Here is a 19272-nt window from a genome sequence, read left to right on the forward strand (position 1 = left end):
TCATAACTCCCCCAACAGTGCATTATTGTCTCAGTTTTCCCATATTCCCTGAAAGTTTTGTCATTTAACATTTCTGTCATACTAGCCAATCTGATAGGTATGTGGGGGTGACACCTCAGAGTTCTTTTCATTTGCATTTCTCGAATTAATGGTGACTTAAAGCAGTTTTGTATGACTATAGAGAGCTTTAATTACTTTGTCAGAGAACTGCCAGTTCATATCCTTTATTGGAAAATAACTTGTATTCTTACATATTCAACTCATTTCTCTATGTATATGAGAAATGATGTCTTTATTAGAGAGACTTATTTTTTAAAAAATTTTGCACCATTATGATTATTGTGTATTACTCTCCATCCTATTTCCTCCTGTTTAATTTCTGGTTGACACTGTCATCTCTTAATTTGCCCTCTTTTCATTGAGCCCCATCACCCTTCTCTTGTCCCCTTCTCCTCCTACTTGCCTGTAGAGTAACATGTGTCTACCAAATTGATTGTGCATGTGTTCTTCCATCATTGAGCCAATTCTGATAAGGGTAAGGTTCACATACTTTCCTCCTGACCTCCTCCATCTTCCCCTGTAGAGTAACTATTTTTTGGTCTGATTTATCTTGTTCTGAAAAGGGGAAGGTTGAGATCCCTCACTAGTATGGTCTTACTTCTATTTCCTCCTTGAGCTCCTTTAATTTTTCCTTTAGCAATCTAGATGCTATAACATTTGGTGCATGAATATTTAGTAATGGTATTATTTCATTGTTTATAGCCATATATGTGACAGTATGTAGGCACTGAATTCAAGAGTCTTTTTTTCCAATTCTGATGCAGAATCTTCCATAAAACAATGGAGTCTGAAAAGGCTTAAAAATTTCACCTGCAGACTCTTTAAGGTTCCTTACACTCCCCAGTGTCATCATCCATCTAGATTCCTTTGGTCACATCTCTTGGATCTCCTATAGTGAGGGAGAATTCCGCACTGAGCATAGTGTGGAAGAATCTCATTTGGGATGTGTAACCCTTTACAAGTCACTTAACCCCCACTGCCTATAGGGCTATAAAAGTATATTCTGAAGAGCTTGAAACAGACCACAAAATACATCAAATGACCACAAACTCAAAATACCCCTCAAAAACTCAAAGGAGAGAGGTTGAGGGAAAATTAGAAAAACAAAACAAGATCAATACAAGAAAATTATGAAAAATCACAATGGAAAGAGAGATTCAGAAACTCACAGAAGAAAATAATAATAATTGGACAAGGGAAAAGTAACACATTCCTAAGACAACAAGAAGTAATGGAGAACAATCAAAAGAATGAAATAATAGAATTGACTATGAAGCATCTCATCACAAGGACAACTGACCTGGAAAACAGATCAAAGAGAGACAATATAAAATAGTTGGACCCCCAGAAATTTACAAACCAAAGAAGAGGTTAGACACTATACTTCAGGAAATCATCAAGGAAAACTGCCCAGAAATTCTGGAATAAGAGGATAAAATAGAAATTGATAGAATCCATTGATTAGGTAAATTTTACCTTTAAGAAACCCAAAGATAAAATTAAAAAAAAATATTCCTAAGTTCCAAAATGAGAAAATATTACAAACAACAAGAAAAAATACTGTGTAGTTACAGTCAAAATAACACAAGACTTAGCAGTGACAACATTAAAAGAATGCAGAACATAGGACACAGTATTTTGAAGAGCAAAAGATCTGGGCTTTACATGCAAGAACAGCATATTCCACAAGGATGACATAATTATAAAAGGTAGGTCTTTGGAAGGGTTGTGTATGGATGGAAGACTTGAGGTTGAGGTGAATGTGATGAAATGAGCTGAAATGGTAGTAGAGTAGCCCAGGAGGAGGTAGGGTGGAATGGCTATCTCATAAGGAGAAAGAATGAGTGAAATGAGTGTCCCAGAGATGGGAAGGATGGAACAGAATGCTGACAGTGCTAGAACCAGACTCTCATCAGAGCAAGGATAAAGAAAGAACAGCATACACAATTAGAAGTGTAATAACCTTCTTAAAATATAGAGAAAGAGGAAGGAAGGGGGATGGGATAAGGGAGGGCCTGGGACATCTGAGGAGGGATATGGTGAAAAGTAAGGAACAGGGGGACAATTGGTCAGGAGTAATAGAGTACATGAAAATGCACAGCTAGTAACTATGGCATTAGTGTAAATGGGATGAATTCATCCATGGGAAGAAAATGAAAAAGAGAATGGATCAAAAACTAGGACCTGACAATGTGTTGTTTACAAAAAACAGTGAAAATGAGAGACACACATAGAGTAAGGTGAGGGGCTAGAGCAGAATATAACCTGCCTCAGCTGGTCCAGAGAAGACAGGGATTGTAGTCATGCTCTCTGAGAGAGCTGGGGCTAAAACTGATATAACTGGAAGGAAGGAATAGGGTAACTATATTATGTTGGGAGGTATTCTGGATAAGGAGGCATTATCAGTGTAGGACCTGCATGCCTCAAGTTTTTATAGCATCCAGTTTTTTAAAGGAAAACCTAAATGAGATACAGATGGAAATAGATAACAAAATAATTCCACTCTCAGAATGAGATAAATCTAACCAAATAAATAAATAAGAAAGAAGTTAAGGAGATGAATAGAGTATGTCCTGGCAATAGATTGTGTTTGGTGCCCAAGGATCACTCTAGTTAAATATGACGCCAATGATGTATGGATCAGATGGGATGTTGATCAAATTAAATGCTGATAGAAACATAGAGAATGAGATCTAATATTACATTGCTAGGAGAGTAGCTGTGAATTGATCTCAAGAAAAGAAGATGGAAATATACATTAACACTTGTAAAGTTGTTTGTTGACTTGGGGATCTCATTACTGGGATTAGGCCCTAAGAGCATTATTGAGAGGGTCAAAAGCTGGGTATGAATGGAAATATTAATGGAAGCTCTGTTGGTAATGACAAATTAACTGGAAATAACACAAATGCACTGAGTGGAATAAATGGCTAAATAGATTGTGATATCTGAATAAATGGATTGTATTATATTATTAGAAATGGCAAATATTGGAAATACAGAGAAAATCAGGAAAATAAATGAAGAGATGAAAAGAGAATAATATATACTATGATTACACATACAAAAACAGTCAACAAATCAAGAGAAAAAAGCAAAAAAAAAGAAACCAATCTAAGAATAATTCAAAAGCAGAGTATGTTTTTATTAGAACATGTATATAATTTACATGTTTAAAATTTTTTGTTTTGCATATAATTTTTATGCATTTCTTTTAAAAAATTTTTGTTACCGGTGTTGGTAGTGGTAAATAGGCATATAATAAAAAACTTGACAAAACACTTAATCATTATTAGGTCCTTAAGAAGGATTCGATTGAGCATTCTAATGGCCAATTATATTGAGACAAAATTGGATGGTAGAAGTAGGAAGGAAAAGTAAGAATAAGGAAAATTAATCCATATAAAAATACACAAGTTTTTATAGTGAAGAGAAAAATGTTTTGGGTGAGGGGGGTTTTGAACCTTACTCTCATCTAAATTAGTTCAAAGAGGACATATATATACACACACACACACACACACACACTCTTGGAAATCTATCTTATTTAGCAGAGAAGTACTGAGGGAAAGATAAGTAAGAGGGGAGGGTGATAAAGAGGGGGAAAGTAAAGGAAAGTGGTGGTCAGAAGCAAAACAATTTAGAGGAGAGACAGTAGGAAAAGAGAAAGAGAAGGATAAAGATAACAAAACAAGATGGAGGGAAATGCAGTTAGTAATTATAACTGTCCATATGAATGAGATGAACTCACCCCAAAAGGGAAGCAGATAGAATAAAATAAAATGAATTCGAATCCAGAATCTAACAATATGTTTTTGACAAGTTCAAATCAGGCACAAAAAAATCAGTTCTATCAGCAATAAAACCACTGAGGCTGAACTCCAGGCTACCAGATATTTATTAAAGGGAGCTGGCCTCATTCAATCAACAGTACCCCGGAGATCTTTCTCATGATCTGAGATGTCCCCTTCCTCCAAGTGCAAGTTTTTATATTGCTTTATTCCCAGAGGATCAAAATGGTACAGAGTAAAATGCAAAGTCTCTATGGTTGACGGACTCATATCTCAATTCTCCAGAAGGCCAGAAGGTGATGCATCTGCATGAGTGGTCACAGGATGGACAAGGCAAAGGCCATCTCTGCTGATGAAGTGAATGACTATTGCCACTATTTCCTCATCTGTAAAAGGAACTGGAGAAGGAAATGACAAAGCACTCCAGTATCTTTGCCAAGGTCCTGAAGAGTTGGACATGGCTGAAAACAACTTGACAGCAATACCGTCACGATCTCCGACAAAGTCAAAAGGGAAATAGAGCCAATTAAAAGAGATAAGCAAGTGTGTGGAGAATTCTGGGGAGACTCGTACCCCCAGAAATCACTTTAATGAGCAGACAGGAGGCTTGATAAGATGCTGTCAGAGAAAGGTGGCTTAATTTGGAGAAAATAGTGAATTACCGGGAAGGGGAGAGAAGGAGGGGAAGGGAAGGAGGGGGGATTCTGCCCATACAAGTGGCTTACCTGGGGCAAAAGTGTCCTCTCTTCTTCTAGGTACAATCACAGATTTTTATAATAGTCCTGATGCAAGATTCTCCTCTTCCCCTCCGTCCAGTCCTGCACAAGGAGGGGCTGTGACGTTTACAGTCTTAAACGTGTGATTCTCAGCATTACATACCCCTAAAGCCCCCAGTTATCAAGAAAACCCCGTGACTATCATGGGATTCCCAGGCTGGGACCATAATGATACTTTTGAAACTCCCTGTGCTTTCCCTTCTTCAGCTTATCTTATAGCTTGGCTTTCTTCCCAGGGTACAGACAAACTCTTCTCAAACTTTTTGAACATAGTTGTGGAGAACCAGAAGTTTTATGGGGGTGGGGTGGGGGCAGCTCGTTTTAGTCTAAGGAACAGTGACACTCAGGGGTCTTGAGAATTGGGGTTACAACAAGCCAAATACTACTCTGAGAATGACCCACGGGATCTCATCCCCACCCGGGGAACTACATCTTGGTAAAAGGCAGCTTAGACAATAATGCAGTATCAATAGTAAATAAATAGGCACCAAATCACAGAATATGCACCATCTGCATGCAAAAGTTAAACAACTCATTTGAGCAATTAGACAGTAAAACTATATTAATGGGGAACTTCAATTTTCCCCTCTCAGAGTAAGATAAATTTATGCATAAAATAAATGAGAAGAAAGTTAAGGAGATGAAAAGAATCTTGGAAAAGTCCTATATGATAGATTTCTGGATAAAATTGAATGGAAATAGAACATGTATATGTCACCTTCATGAAAACTGAACATATATTAGAGCCTAACAACAAAACGTAGAAAAACAGAAGCATTAAATGTACTCCTTGCAGATCATAATGTAATAAAAATGACAGTATGTGGAAGCATAGATTAAAACTCAATTGAATGGGGGTGGGGGGCAGCGAGGTGGTTCAGTGGATTGAGAGTCAGGCCCAGAGATGGGACTTCCTAGCTTCACATGTGGCTTCAGAACCTTCCTACCTGTGCAGCCCTGGGAAGTCACTTTGATACAGCAGAGGAAAGCCACTGACCCCAGATTTGTGTGGGTCAAAGGCTAAGGCCCAGAATGGTTAAAAAACAGGGTTGCTCCACCTTTTACATATATGCTGGGGCTACGGGATAGGGAGAGGTAATGATCAAAGCAAGGCCTGGGAGTCAAGACAGCTGGTTATTGATGACAGCTAAGTAGACATTCAAGGCTCTGCTGACCAAACAGGACCAGGGTTCAAAACCTAGTCAGGAACAGGAAGAGGCGATAGACCTGCAATTCAAGGCCAGCATACAGTCAGGGAAGGGAGGGGGTGGTGGTTAGGGTTAGGGTTAGGGCAGCAAGCTGCTTGTGTACTAGTACTAAAAGATCTAAAAAGGACTGAAGGTCAACTATCAGCTGAGGAGAGGAAAGGGGGTTTGACTCCGAGGCTGTTTTTGCAGGCCTTCTTCTTCAACTCAATCCTTATTGCTTAGTCCTTGGTCTTTTTCTTAGAATTGTTATGAAGAAGGAATGTAAGAGTTTTTTCAAAAATCAGCTGACAACGAAATCATGTCATCTTAAAGAATTTGTGGGTCAAAGGACAAATCATGGAAACGATTGTAATTATCAAGATTCTCTGGATTTAACAAGTAGCAAACTTTGGGTCAGAGAGAGAGAAAGAGAAGCATGAGCGACTTTCTTGGCTAGCTGAGAGTACAAGAGCCTGGGACCGCCTGGCCAGCTAGCTAAGCAAACCCAGAACCATCCTTTCTGGTCCAAAGTTCCCAGAAAAAGCCCCGACTTCCTGTAGTCTCGGTAAACTGGTGCTCTTCCTCATGTCCCTTTCAAGGGCCTCTCTTGTTAAAGGACTCATAACTCAATCATGACAAGAGCTGAGTCTTCTAGACACCAACAGTCTAGGTGGCCATGGCTGGGATTTCAGTACCTCATCTCTCAGGAGAGCTCAATAGCTACTCAGTTGGTCCTCAAACTCATGGCAGCTTTGACAAAGGCCTCAATAAAGGGAAGGAGGACCAAACCTATTTTGACAGCCTGGAGGAGAATCGTGTTGGAGCTTCTGCCATAAAATCAAACTGTTTTTCAGGAGAGCGGGAAATCATTCCACAGAGTATTTCCCAATTCAGTATTGATTTTCTGCCCAATCAGTAATTTCAGTAAAGAAAAAGATAACAATGAGACAACACACTAAAATCTGAGGGATGAGCCTAAGTAGTATTTGAGGAAAATTACTATCTCTAAAACGGAGAAAAAGCAGATCAAGGAAGTGAACATGCAATTTTTTAAAAACTAAAAAAAGAACAAATTTTAAATCTCCAACTAAACGTCAAAATGAAAATATTGGAAATAAATGATGAACAATATTGAAAGTAAAAAACAAAACTAATAAAACATGGGCTAGTGGAAAAACAAAAAGAAATAAGTAAGATATTGGTTAATTTGATTTCTAAAAAAGAGAAGCCAATGAAAATGAAAAGAGTCACCCTAACCAATGAAGATGAAATGAAAGGAATATAAGGAATTATTTTGCCCAGTGGTATGCCAATAAAACTGACATTCTGAGTAAAATGGGAGAATATTTACAAAAATATAGACTGTCCACAGAAACAGAACCGTCAAATAACACTATATTAGAAAAAGAAATTGAGCAAGCAATAAATGAGTTCCCTGAGAAAAAAAAATGCCAGAACCAGATGGATTTGGAAGTGCATTCTACCAAGCTTTCAAGGAACAATTCCTCCCAATATCACGTAGACTATTTTAAAAATCAGTAAAGAAAGAGTCCTGCCCAATTCCTTTTTATGACACAGATATGGTGCTGATACCTAAGCAAAAAGGGAAAAGAAAACTATAGAACAATTTCCTTCATGGATTTTGGTGAAAAATGTCAATAAAATCCTAGCAAGGAGCTTACAGCAGTATATCAGAAAGATAATGCACTGATCTAGCCATAGCACTGCTGGGTCTGTACCCCAAAGAGATAATGGACAAAAAGACTTGTACAAAAATATTCATAGCTGCGCTCTTTGTGGTGGCCAAAAATTGGAAAATGAGGGGATGCCCTTCAATTGGGGAATGGCTGAACAAATTGTGGTATATGTTGGTGATGGAATACTATTGTGCTCAAAGGAATAATAAAGTGGAGGAATTCCATGGAGACTGGAACAACCTCCAGGAAGTGATGCAGAGCGAAAGGAGCAGAACGAGGAAAACATTGTACACAGAGACTGATACATCGTGGTACAATCGAAGGTGATGGACTTCTCCATTAGCATCAATGCAATGTCCCTGAACAATCTGCAGGGATCTAAACAACACTACCCACAAGCAGAGGATAAACTGTGGGAGTAAAAACACCGATGAAAAGCAACTGCTTGACTACAGGGTTGGAGGGGATAAGACTGAGGAGAGACTCTAACTGAACACTATAATGCAAATTCCAACAACAGGGAAATGGGTTCGAGTCAAGAACACATGTGATAACCAGTGGAATCATGCGTCGGCTATGGGAGAGGGAAAGGTGGGGGGGGGGGCGGAGGGGAGGAAAAGAAAATGATCTTTGTTTCCAGTGAATAATGTATGAAAACGACCAAATAAAATAATGTTTAAATATTTAAAAAAATTAATAAATAAAAGAAAGATAATACACTATGACCACTGGGATGTCAAGAATTCGGGGCTGTTTCAGTATTAGGACAATGATCAGCCTAATTGACCAGATCAGCAAGAACAAAAAACACGTGATGATTTCACTAAATTCAGAAAGCTTTCAAAGAAATATACCGCTCATCACTATAGAAAACAGTAGAGAGTACAGGAATCAATGGTGTTTCCTTAAGACAATAAATGGGATTCATCTACAACCATGATCTGTAATGAGAATAAGCCAAAAGCCTTCCCCAAAAGATCAGAGGCAAAGCTAGGACGTCTGTTATCCCCTTGTTTTCAGTATTGTACCAGAAATCCTAGCATAGCAATAAGAAAAGCAAGAGGAAGTGGAAGGAGTAGAATAGAAATCGAGGAGGCAAAACTATAACTCTTTGTAGATGATCTGAATGCACACTTGCAGAAGCCTAGAGGAGCCACTAAAAAACCAGCTGAAATAATTCACAACTTTAGCAAATGTACAAGATATAAAATCAAACCACACAAACCATCTGCATTTCTACATATTATCAACAAAGTCCAAAAGCAAGAGGTAGAGACATTCCATTTAAACTCACTATAGACAGTAAAAGCTATTTGGGAGTCTTTCTCCCAAGACAACCCTGAAATGCCATGAACACAGTGGACAGAAAGGCAGCTCGGAACAATTAGAAAAATATCCATTGCCCGTGGGGAGGCTAAGCAAATGTAATAGGAATGATACTTCTACGTGATTTGGTCGCCCAACTCACCAATGGTAAAGAGACACGCAAACCAAAAGAACTCTTGTGCTCTGAAAATTGGCTACAAGGATAAAAAGGCAAGCATCAAAGTGGGGGTGTGGGAAGACAAGGGCACATACAGGAGCTGTGAAACATCACAACCAGTTTGCAGAGTCACATAGAGTTATACAAAATAACAAGAATGTCTCAACTGTTTAAACCAAAAATGATTATTGGGCTTTTTATGCCCAAAGGAGGCCATTGATTAAAAACCAGAACCCACAAACTCCAGAATCTTGATGACAGCAATTTTGTGGCAGCCCAGAATCAGAAACAAAGTAGATGCTCATCATTTGGGAAATGGCTAAACAAAGTGTGGTACGTGAAGGGAATGGACTACTACTACTGCCTGGTAAGAAATGATAGGTGTGACGAGAACAGAAAAGCATGGAAGGGCTTTTGTTAACTGATGTAAAGTGAACTAAGCAGAGCCAAGAAAGCAGTGTACACACACAATATGGCAGGGGGCAGAGAGGAACCCTAATTATGGAAATGGAAATAATGACAAATCAAAATATGAACAATATATGTAACAAAGAAGCAGAGAGGTGTTCTAGTGGCTAGAGAGCTAAGTCTAGGGACAGGAGGGTCCTGGGTTCAAACCTGGCCTCAGATACTTCCTAGCTGTGTGACCCTGGGCAAGTCACTTAAGCCCCCACTGCCTAGCCCTTAGAGCTCTTCTGCCTTGGAACCCATACATAGTATTGATCTCTAAGGTGGAAGGAAAAGGATTTCTTTGAAGAATGCGCAATGAAATATTAAAGATCAAGTGAGCCTTGAAAGAAAATGGGAGATAGCATCATCTTCCCTTCCAGGAGGTACCACCGATGGAGCACACTGTACACATTTTCTGAATGCACGGGTCGGTAGTTGTGGATTTCTTCCTTCATAAAACAACAACAAAAAAAATACTATTTCTCACATCGGATGATGGTCAAAGAGGAGGAAAGGGAGGGAGACATGGAATACTGAGGTGATATAAGAACAAGAAAACATCCATACTCATTTTTACAAGGGGTGAGAATCTCAATGGAGGTGGGAAGGAAGAAAGGGTTTGGGTTAGGGTACAGCAGCAGCAGCAGCTTCCAAACTATACTGCAAGTCAGTGATTGGGAAAACGATTGTTGTTGGGTAGTGTCTGGTTTTTCATGACCACATCTGGATTTTCCAGGCAAAGACACTGCAGTAGTTTGCCTGTTGCTCCTCCAGAACATTTTACAGAGGGAGAACTGAGGCAAACAGGGTTCAGGGACTTGCCCAGGGTCACACATCAGGAAAGTGTCTGAAGTCAGGAAGCTGCATCTTCCTGACTTGAGGTTGCTCAAAGCTGAGAGGCTGACCAATGGAAAATACGCAGAAGCAAACAATAAAATAAGTGCTCAACAAATGCCAAGACAACAATGGGAGGGGGCGAAGGAAGAGAGAGTGTTTGATGCAACAAAGAGGTAGGAAAAGTGAACAAAGTTTGCAGAAATTTGACAAGAAGTCGGCGCTTTATGCCATGCATTAAAGTGCCCACAGATCGATGAATCGGATGGCCAGGCCAGAGTCATTAGCCAGTCAGAGGAGCGAGGAGGAAATGACGTTGCCCATGCATGGATGGGCCACTCCAGAAACAGGGACAGAGGGCCCCAGAAAAGAGAATGCCCAATTGTGCTGCTGTACAGTGGAAGTGCTTTGGGACAAACAAGGCCAAGGCAGCTAGAAGAGGAACACCCAAGTGAGGAAAAGCCTCTCTAGTGGCGTTCTCCAAGGAATGCTCCATGTACAAGCAATCTAAGGAAGGGATCCCACTTCAGACAGCAAGATCTGTTCTCCAGTAGGTGAAAGGCATGAGCAGGGGTTTTCAACAGCTACCAACTGTGGTGTGGCCAAAGCCCTGTCATTCCCCAGTAATGGCAAAGCCCAGCAACCCGAGGAGCCTGTCCTCTTCCAGGCTGTAAGTCACAGGGATGTGCATGTTAATGGCCAGGCCCCTCTTGCTGTGCCAAGAGAATGTACATGGAATTGCCCCTTTCTCGGGTACTGCTTGAATGCAGAACAAATATGCCAGTAAATGCCAAGGCATCAAACAAAGGAGATGATGGAGACAAGGGCAGGGAAGGGTTGGCAGATTGTCTCCTCTCTCCCCTTGGCCCAGGCCAAGCCCAGGAGGGAGGAAGGAACAAAGGAGGAAAGGGAACCCCCTATCCCCCAGCCTTCAGACAGAGGACAGGTAGGCTTAGACAGGAGCAGCCCAGGCAGGAGGGGGCACAAACAGATAGAACTCTCACTTGCACACACACACAGATACACAGTTTCCAGACCTCCCCCAACGTGGTTCTACCTACACACACACACACCAGATGCTTAAAGGAAGCTATCAATGCCCCCCCCCAACCTCCCCCTAGACCCCGGCCCTAAGATGAGCCAGTGGTGGAGGAGGTTCAGGAGAAGGTGGGTGGGGTAGAAGGGAAGAGGCCCTCTTGTCATCCACCCTCACAGAGGACCTTCAGGGATGGTTTGGGATGGAGAAGGGGGTAAAGGAGAGAAATGGAGGGATGCTGGTCTGGCAAGGAAGGGGGTAGGAGCAGGTGGACCATGAAGCCCCTCCTGACTCCTGGGTCCATAGACTTAGTGTTTAGTGCAGCTCTTTGTACACAGTGAGTGCTTAATGAATGCTTTTCCTTTTATTCTTCATTCATTCATTCATTCGTTCATTTGGGGTGGTACAGAGCTCTCCTTGATATCTATCTATTCAAGGTGGGCTTGGGGCTGTGAAGTAATCAATAGCCTCCACCATTTTTCCTTTGGAAAAATCTAAAGCCAATATGTGAAAAACATCATGAAAACGCGTGGGCTGAGATTCTGAGAAGCTGCCGTTGCCATGGCAACCCTCTCCACAACTACCTTGCAGATTATAGGAACAGTGCCTGGTAATTTTCCTTTAGGATGTGCTCTGACTGCTTGAGCAGGTCTGTTAACTGTTTCAGGCACTGGTGGCAATTGACTTTGGAAGGCACCTGGGGGCTAGACAGGAGGTAGCGGGGGCCAGTCAAGTCAGTGCATCACCACCATCTTGTCCAACATCCCCCCAGAGACCCCGATGGAGACAGATCATGGCCTGAACCCCAGAGTCTTAGCAAGAACAGGACCCCCAAGACACCAGCCCTGCTTCTAGCCCAGCCCCTACAGATATTCAGAGGAGAAATCATTGTGAAGACAGAGCCCCCCCCATCCCTTCCTTATCACTACCAGCAGCAACTGCTGACCCAGGGTCCCAATATGGCCCCAAACCCACAGGAGTCCTTGGAGGGGTAGCAGCACCCTCTACCCCAGCCATCCTGCTTCTTTCTAGCCCATCTCTCACAGCCATCACTTGGGCAAGCACCTCTTGTAGGGAAGGGGCCAGCTGGCTGCCACTCAGGGGGTAGGCGAGGCTGACTAGCTGAAGAAAGGAGGAATGGGAGCTGCCTGGTTCAGTTTATTTGGAAATTCTTCTAGTCAGGGTACTGGGGAGCTTCTGACATGGAGTCTAAAGCTCCCTTCCTGCAAGATCTACCCAGTACTCTGCTTGCTGCCCTCTGTCTACTGCATTTTTTAAAGTCCCACTCTTACACAACTTAGGAAACTACAGGGATTTATTCTGGAGAAGATTCGGTGTAGACATCCCTTCACACCCTATGTCTGGACTACTACAGTCACTGTAGGTTGTACTTTCTGCCTCAGTTCTCTGCGCATGGTAGTCCATGCTCCATTCTGCTGGCAAAGTGATCTTCCTAGTACTCCTCTGATCATGGCACTTCCCTTCTCAAGAACTGTGGGTGGCTCTACACTACCTCAAAGATCAAATATGAAATCCTCTGTTGGGTGTCATAACCTGCCCCCCATCCTTGTCTAATTCCTACATTTTCTACATTTTTCCTTTCCTTGCATTCTTCCCCAATATAGTCAGTGCTCCACGACACTGGCCTTCTGCCAGTCTTCACACTAGGCTCTGGTCATTTTCGGGGGTTGTCCCTCTTTCCTGCAATGCTTTCCCTCCTCATCTCTACCTCCTGGCTTCCTTACGTCTTTCAAGTCACAGTTATAATCCTACTGGCTACCACCAACTTTCATGAGCTTCTTTAGTTTCCGTGTCCTTATTCTCTTGCTTATTTCCAATTTATTTTGTAAATACTTGGTTTGTCCTTATTTCTTTGTACACAGCTTTCCTTATTAGACTATGAGGTCCTTGAGAAAAAGATGTTGCCTTTTGCTTTTCTTTATCTCCCCAAGTGCCTGGCACTTGGTAGATTTATTTTTTTTTTGGCTTAATGACAATTTTAGTTTTCTTCCTTTCTTTCTTTTTAATTTGAGGTCACAAATGGTACCGATATATTAAGGTTAAAACCAACATGCAACAAATATGATGTCAGGTATCTAGAGGATTTTGAAAACAAAAATTTATGAAAGTTCACTTTTACAAGTAATTGCATTCAGTTACTGAATTCAACTACCTATATCTAATTTTTAAACCCTTATTTTCTTTTTTCCTTTGTAATTTTAATTTAATTAATTAAGAAAATTTTTGATAGTTCCATGATTCATGTTCTTTCCTTCCCTCCTCCCATAGCCAATGAGCAATTCCACTGGGTTTTACATGTATCATTGTTCAAAACCGGTTTCCATGTTATTCATATTTGCAATAGAGTGATCATTTAAAGTCAACATCCCTGATCATATCCCCATTGAACCATGTGATCAATCATGTTTTTCTTCTCCATTTCTACTCCTTCAATTCTTTCTCTGGATGTGAATAGTGCTCTTTCTCATAAGTCCTTCAGAATTGTCCTGGATCATTGCATGGCTGCTAGTAGAGAAACCTATTACATTCTATTGTGCCACAGCGTATCAGTCTCTGTGTACAATGTTCTCCTGGTTCTGCTCCTTTCGCTCTGCATCACTTCTGGAGGTTTTTACACTTCACATGGAATCCCTCTAGTTCATTATTCCTTTGAGCACAATAATATTCCATCACCAACAGATACCACAATTTGTTCAGCCATTCCCCAATCGAAGGTCAGCCCCTTATTTTCCAATTTTTTGCCACCACAAAGAGTGAGGCTAGGAATAATTTTGTGCAAGTATTTCCCCCTATTCCCTCTTTGGGGTACAACCCCAACAGTGCTATGGCTGGATCAAAGGGCAGACAGTCTTTTAGCGCCCTTTGGGCATAGTTCCAAATTGCCCTCCAGAATGGTTGGATCAATTCACAACTCCACCAGCAATGCATCAGTGTCTGACATTGCCACATCCCCTCCAGCATTCATTACTTTCCTTTGCTATCATTTTAGCCAATCTGCTAGGCGTGAGGTGATACCTCAGAGTTGTTTTGATTTGCATCTCTCTGATTATAAGAGATGTAGAGCACTTTTTTATGTGCTTATTGATAGTTTTGAGCTCTTTATCTGAAAACTGCATATTCGTGTCCCTTGTCCATTTATCAATTGGGGAATGGCTTGCTTTTTTGTACAATTGATTTAGCTCCTCATAAATCTGAGAAATTAGATCTTTGTCAGAGGTTTTCATTTGTAGATGTTTATTGTCTCAAGGACTGAGACACAGTAGCTTTCTTTCATTCTCAAGTCATATACATTTTCTTCTCTTTACTAGCCTATCTCCCTACTTGCCAGCTTATGAATGTCTCTATAACTGCACCACTCTTCTTTTAGTTCATTCCCCTTTCCCACACTGGTGCTGATTGAGATTAAATGACTAAGGAAACAAAGTTTTCATCTTCTGAGCATTTCAGTTTGCTAAGCAATGCATGCCAGTTGCCCAACAAACCAGGACCAGGTCCATTCTTCAACCTAGGGATGGGCTCCAAATACAAAGAGCAGCAGTTTTTCTACACTAAGAATGATTAATTAAATACATCCAACTAATTAAAAGGAACCAGTACAACATTAGCTAATCTGAAGAAAACAGTGTTCTCCAGTGTCCCCCAATAGGGACTTTTCAAGTTGGGAGGAGGAGAATGAATAGATGTGATTCCCCGAGTTCAGAAAAAGATGTGTCCCACTCCTTCCAAGTATCCGTAAGCAGTCAAAGAAACGTGAAAATAATAACCAGATTGATCAGTACACGGCTAGTTTTCAGATGAGATCTATGGTTGCCTGATATAAACAACAATGAGGAACATCCTCGCATCAATATTAGGATCTGATCCTATTTCTGATTGACATAATGTATAGTCATAAAAATGCTCTAAATCGGTATTGATTAGAAAAATGCAAGTTAAAACAACTCTGAGGTACCACGTCACACCTATCAGATTGGTCAATACGACAGCAAAGGGAAATGATGAATGTTCGTGAGGATGTTGCAAAATTGGGACACTAATGCGTTGTTAGTGGACTTGTGAACTAATCTAACCATTTGGGAGGCCAATTTGGAACTATGCCCAAAGAGCTATAAAACTTTGATCCAGTAATACCACCACTAGGTCTATATCCCAAAGAGCTTTTAACAAGGAGAAAACGACCTATTTGTTCAGAAATATTTGTTTCAGCTATTTTTTGGTGGCAAGGAATTGGAAACTGAGGGGATGTCCATCAATTGGGAAATGGCTGCACAAACTGTGGTATATGATGGTGATGAATCCTATTGCGCTATAAGAAGTGATGAGCGGGATGATTTCAGACAAAGCTGGAAAGACCAACATGAGCCGATGCAGAGTAAAGGGAGCAGAGATTTGCACACAGAAACAGCAATGTTGTGGGATGATTAACTGTGAGTCTCAGTCATGCTCAGTAATAAAATGACCTGGGACATTTCTGAAGAACTTACGACCAAGAATACCATCCACCTCAATTTCCAGCTGGAGGAACTGTTGGAGTTGGAATGCAGATCAAAGTCTACTATCTTTTCACTTCAGTTTCTTTGGGTTTCATGTGGGGGGTTTGGTTTATCTGAGTATTTGCTAGCAACAGTGCCCCATGTGAAAACAGGTTTTTCATAGTCCTACATGAGTAACCCAGAGCAAATTGCTTACCATTTCCATAAGGGAGAAGGACTAAAGGGAGGGAGACGATGCGTATATTCTAATTTTGGAAACTGTATTTTAGAAATTGTTATTACATGTAATTGGGGAAAGGAAATATTTAAAATTGTTTAAATCAGCCAGTAGACTTAGTTTCTTCGCAAAGGTATTTGGATGGCATAGCAAGAATCCTAGTTACAAAGCATTTACTCCAGGGCACTTAAGGAATTGAAGCCTCATGCCCTTACTTTCTTTTCACCCTTACCTTTGGTCTTAAAATCCATACTAAGGATTCCAAAGCAGAAGAGTGTTAAAGGCCCTATAGGCACTGGGGAGGGATTAAGTGGCTTGCAAAGGGTTACACATGAACCTAAGACTGCCTACCTCTAGGCCTGGCTCTCTATCCACTGAGCTATGTAGCTGCTTCCCCACAACTGAGGAACCTTTCTTTTCAATACAAAAGGTCTTCTCCTTTGCATTTTGGTTCATCTCTTTTGGTCCCCTTATATCATTCAGCGTAGACTGCTTGAAATCTAAGGTGGGCACACTATTGCAGTAAAAAGGAAGTATAATGTTCCAGATTTGAAACTATAGTCATCACTCAATCGTTGACTATTGTTAAGCGCCTACTATATGAGAGACACTGTGCTAACCTCTTTTATAGATGTTAGCTCACTGAAATTGCACCACAGCCTTGTGAGGGAGATACTCTTTCCCCCGTTGCACAGCTTGGAAATAAAGGTGAAGTGACTTGTCCAGGGTCACCCAACTAGTAAGGGTCTGAGGCCAGATTTGAACCGAGGTCTTCCTGACTGCAGGTCCAGTGCTGGAGAAGGATATTGAAGTCTCCTGTCACTACTCTGTTACTATTATGTCTTCTTGGAGATCAGTTTATGCTTTCTTTCTGAATGTGGATGCTAGGGCATTTGGAGTGTCAAAGTGTGCTGTAACTAATACTGTTTTGCTCTTTCTGGTTTCTTTCAGTTTAATGGAGTTTTGTTCTTTTTTGGATATCTGTTTTGCTTTTGTCAGATCCCAGGATGGCTCTTTTTTCCATCCTTTTTGGAATCACTTGATCCCTCCTAAGTTTTGTCCCAATCTCCTCTGGTTTGTACTCTGTAAGTCTTTGCCTTTTAAATGTGTTTTTGGTAAACAACAGATTGTAGGATTGTGTTGTCTTCTGCAACCTGACACTCTTTCTTATTTTAATTACGTTTCCACTTTCCTCTATTTGTCTCTAATATGCATTTGCACACTCCTCCATTAGATGCCAAACTCTTGATTGGAAACTCCTTGAGGGCAAGGAATGCCTTTTGCCTCTTCTCCTACCCCCAGCCATTGAACTTGATGCCTGGAACATCCCTGTCACTTAAATAAATGTTCGTTGATTGATTGACAATATTAAAGGTTTTTTAAAGGTGCAATTTCCCTCTCCTGTTTGGCTATAAACTCAGTACTATGTTCCGTTCAGTTACTTTTGCTTATTCTTTTTCAAGGGCCCATATTTCTGTTGGCTCTCTTCTCCTCCCTCCTGATTACCTCCTCCTGTTACCCCCTTTCCCTTCGGGATTTTACTTATTAGTTTCTTTTTTGCTTGCTTGTTTTCTGATGAGTTTATCCTATTCCCACTTTTCCTCTCTGAGTTAGTCAAGTAGATTTCTGTACCCACTCACTACCAGAACAAGACCTCTATCCTTACCTTCTTCTCATTTTAAATCCCTCTCTCCTCCTCATCCATTCCCTGAAGGTTCTTCCCTTTCTGAAGTCACAGGGATCATCTTGCCCTCTTTACTAACCCTCAATTTGATCCACACACATCACAGTTTCCCTCTATCCCCCTTTAATTCTCTATACCATTTGTAGTCCCACAAAAAATTATTGATTCATCAAGGGGTAGGGTATCACCAGCATCTACTGTTTGTAGAACTTACTGTTTCTCAACTGAATTATTAAATTAAAACAGGACATGTCTTGGAATCTGCAGTCTCAGAGGTGTTTTTTTTAATTTTCTAGAGGTGAGCTATACATTTTTTCAACTGGTATTTGCCTTCTCTCTTTGGAAAGACTTATAATTTCTTTCATTATAGTGCTAAGGGGTTTTGTCCTATTGTGTTCCTCTGGGAGACCTCCTATTTTTACGTTATTTCTGTGCATCCTGATTTCAAGGTGTGTTTCTTACAAAAGGAGCATATTTTCTTCTTTTTTTTTTTTAAAGATCCATACCTTCTGTCTTAGCATCGATACTAAGCATTGGAGCCAAGACAGAAGAGTGGTTAGAGCTAGGCAGTGGGGGTGAAGTTGTGGGAGAGCAGCTTCTTGATTTGAGGGGGAATACCCACCTAAAGAATTACCAGACTGTATTAGGAGACAAAGATGAATGGCCTGGAAGCGGGGTGCAAGTGGAATCTGTCCCATCCAATGAGAAAAAGGATTCGTTTTATGTGTTTCACTTGACCTATGAGGAGTCTCGGGTGGGGTTTGCCTGAGGTTTGGAATGTTGTCTATTGCCTGCCATCTTTGTCCAATTGGTCAGCATGTATTAGGGACATTGTGCTTTGGAGGTCAGAAGCCAAGTCCTTCATGTGTTTCCTTAGGATTTCTAGGTTTCTTGTATCACGCTATAAAGTGATTTACCCACGGTCACACAGCTAAGAAGTCTCTGAAGTCAGATTTGAACCTAGGAATTCCCATCTCTAGGTCTGGCTCTCTATCCACCAAGCCGACTCTATGAGCATATTTTCTTTTTCTGCTATTTGTTTTTGCTTCTCTTCTCTTAGATTGTCATTTGCTTCTCAGTATTTGTATTCCCAATCTATTGCTCTCTTTTGGGTTTCTTTGCTGAGTCTTGCTTTTGTAGATCCTAGTTTATCAGTTCTGCTCCTTATTTTTACTCTTCAGGTTGCGTGAATTAAATGTCTAGGAGACCATTGGATCCTAGAAGTCTTGAACCATAGGAGTCACAGAGTCATGTGTCTTAATTTGCCAACATGGCAGGCAAGATTCTTGATTGGCCCATTTACTGATGTCCTGAACTTCTAAATCCTCAGGAGCTCGTATACGGTTTTCTTGGCTCTGCTTGTATCACTTTACATCAGTTCATATGGGTCTTTCCAGGCTTTTCTGCATTTGTTACATTTCATTTCTTACAGCACATTAATATTCCATTACTCTTATGTACCAGAAACTGTTTAGCTATTCCACAATTGATGGTCACCTATTTTGTTTCCAATTCTTAGTTATCACAAAAAGTGTTGCTATAA

General features: G+C 40.8%; 1 protein-coding gene across 2 annotated transcripts in view; it reads right to left on the reverse strand.

Annotated features, from left to right (window-relative positions):
* Nucleotides 1-19272, reverse strand: part of LOC130456168 (RNA-binding protein 47-like) — a 66147-nt gene that overhangs the window by 20443 nt on the left and 26432 nt on the right. Inside the window, exon 1 of one of the 2 annotated variants that reach the window (XM_056809726.1) lies at nucleotides 4577-4715. The exons of the other annotated variant lie outside the window; for it this stretch is intronic. The gene's annotated coding sequence lies outside the window, so the exon portion shown is untranslated. Of the gene's footprint in view, nucleotides 1-4576; nucleotides 4716-19272 lie in introns of those variants that run through there. 2 annotated transcript variants of the gene reach the window in all.

The sequence above is a fragment of the Monodelphis domestica genome, chromosome X (assembly GCF_027887165.1).
Source record: "Monodelphis domestica isolate mMonDom1 chromosome X, mMonDom1.pri, whole genome shotgun sequence".
Classification (NCBI taxonomy): domain Eukaryota; kingdom Metazoa; phylum Chordata; class Mammalia; order Didelphimorphia; family Didelphidae; genus Monodelphis; species Monodelphis domestica.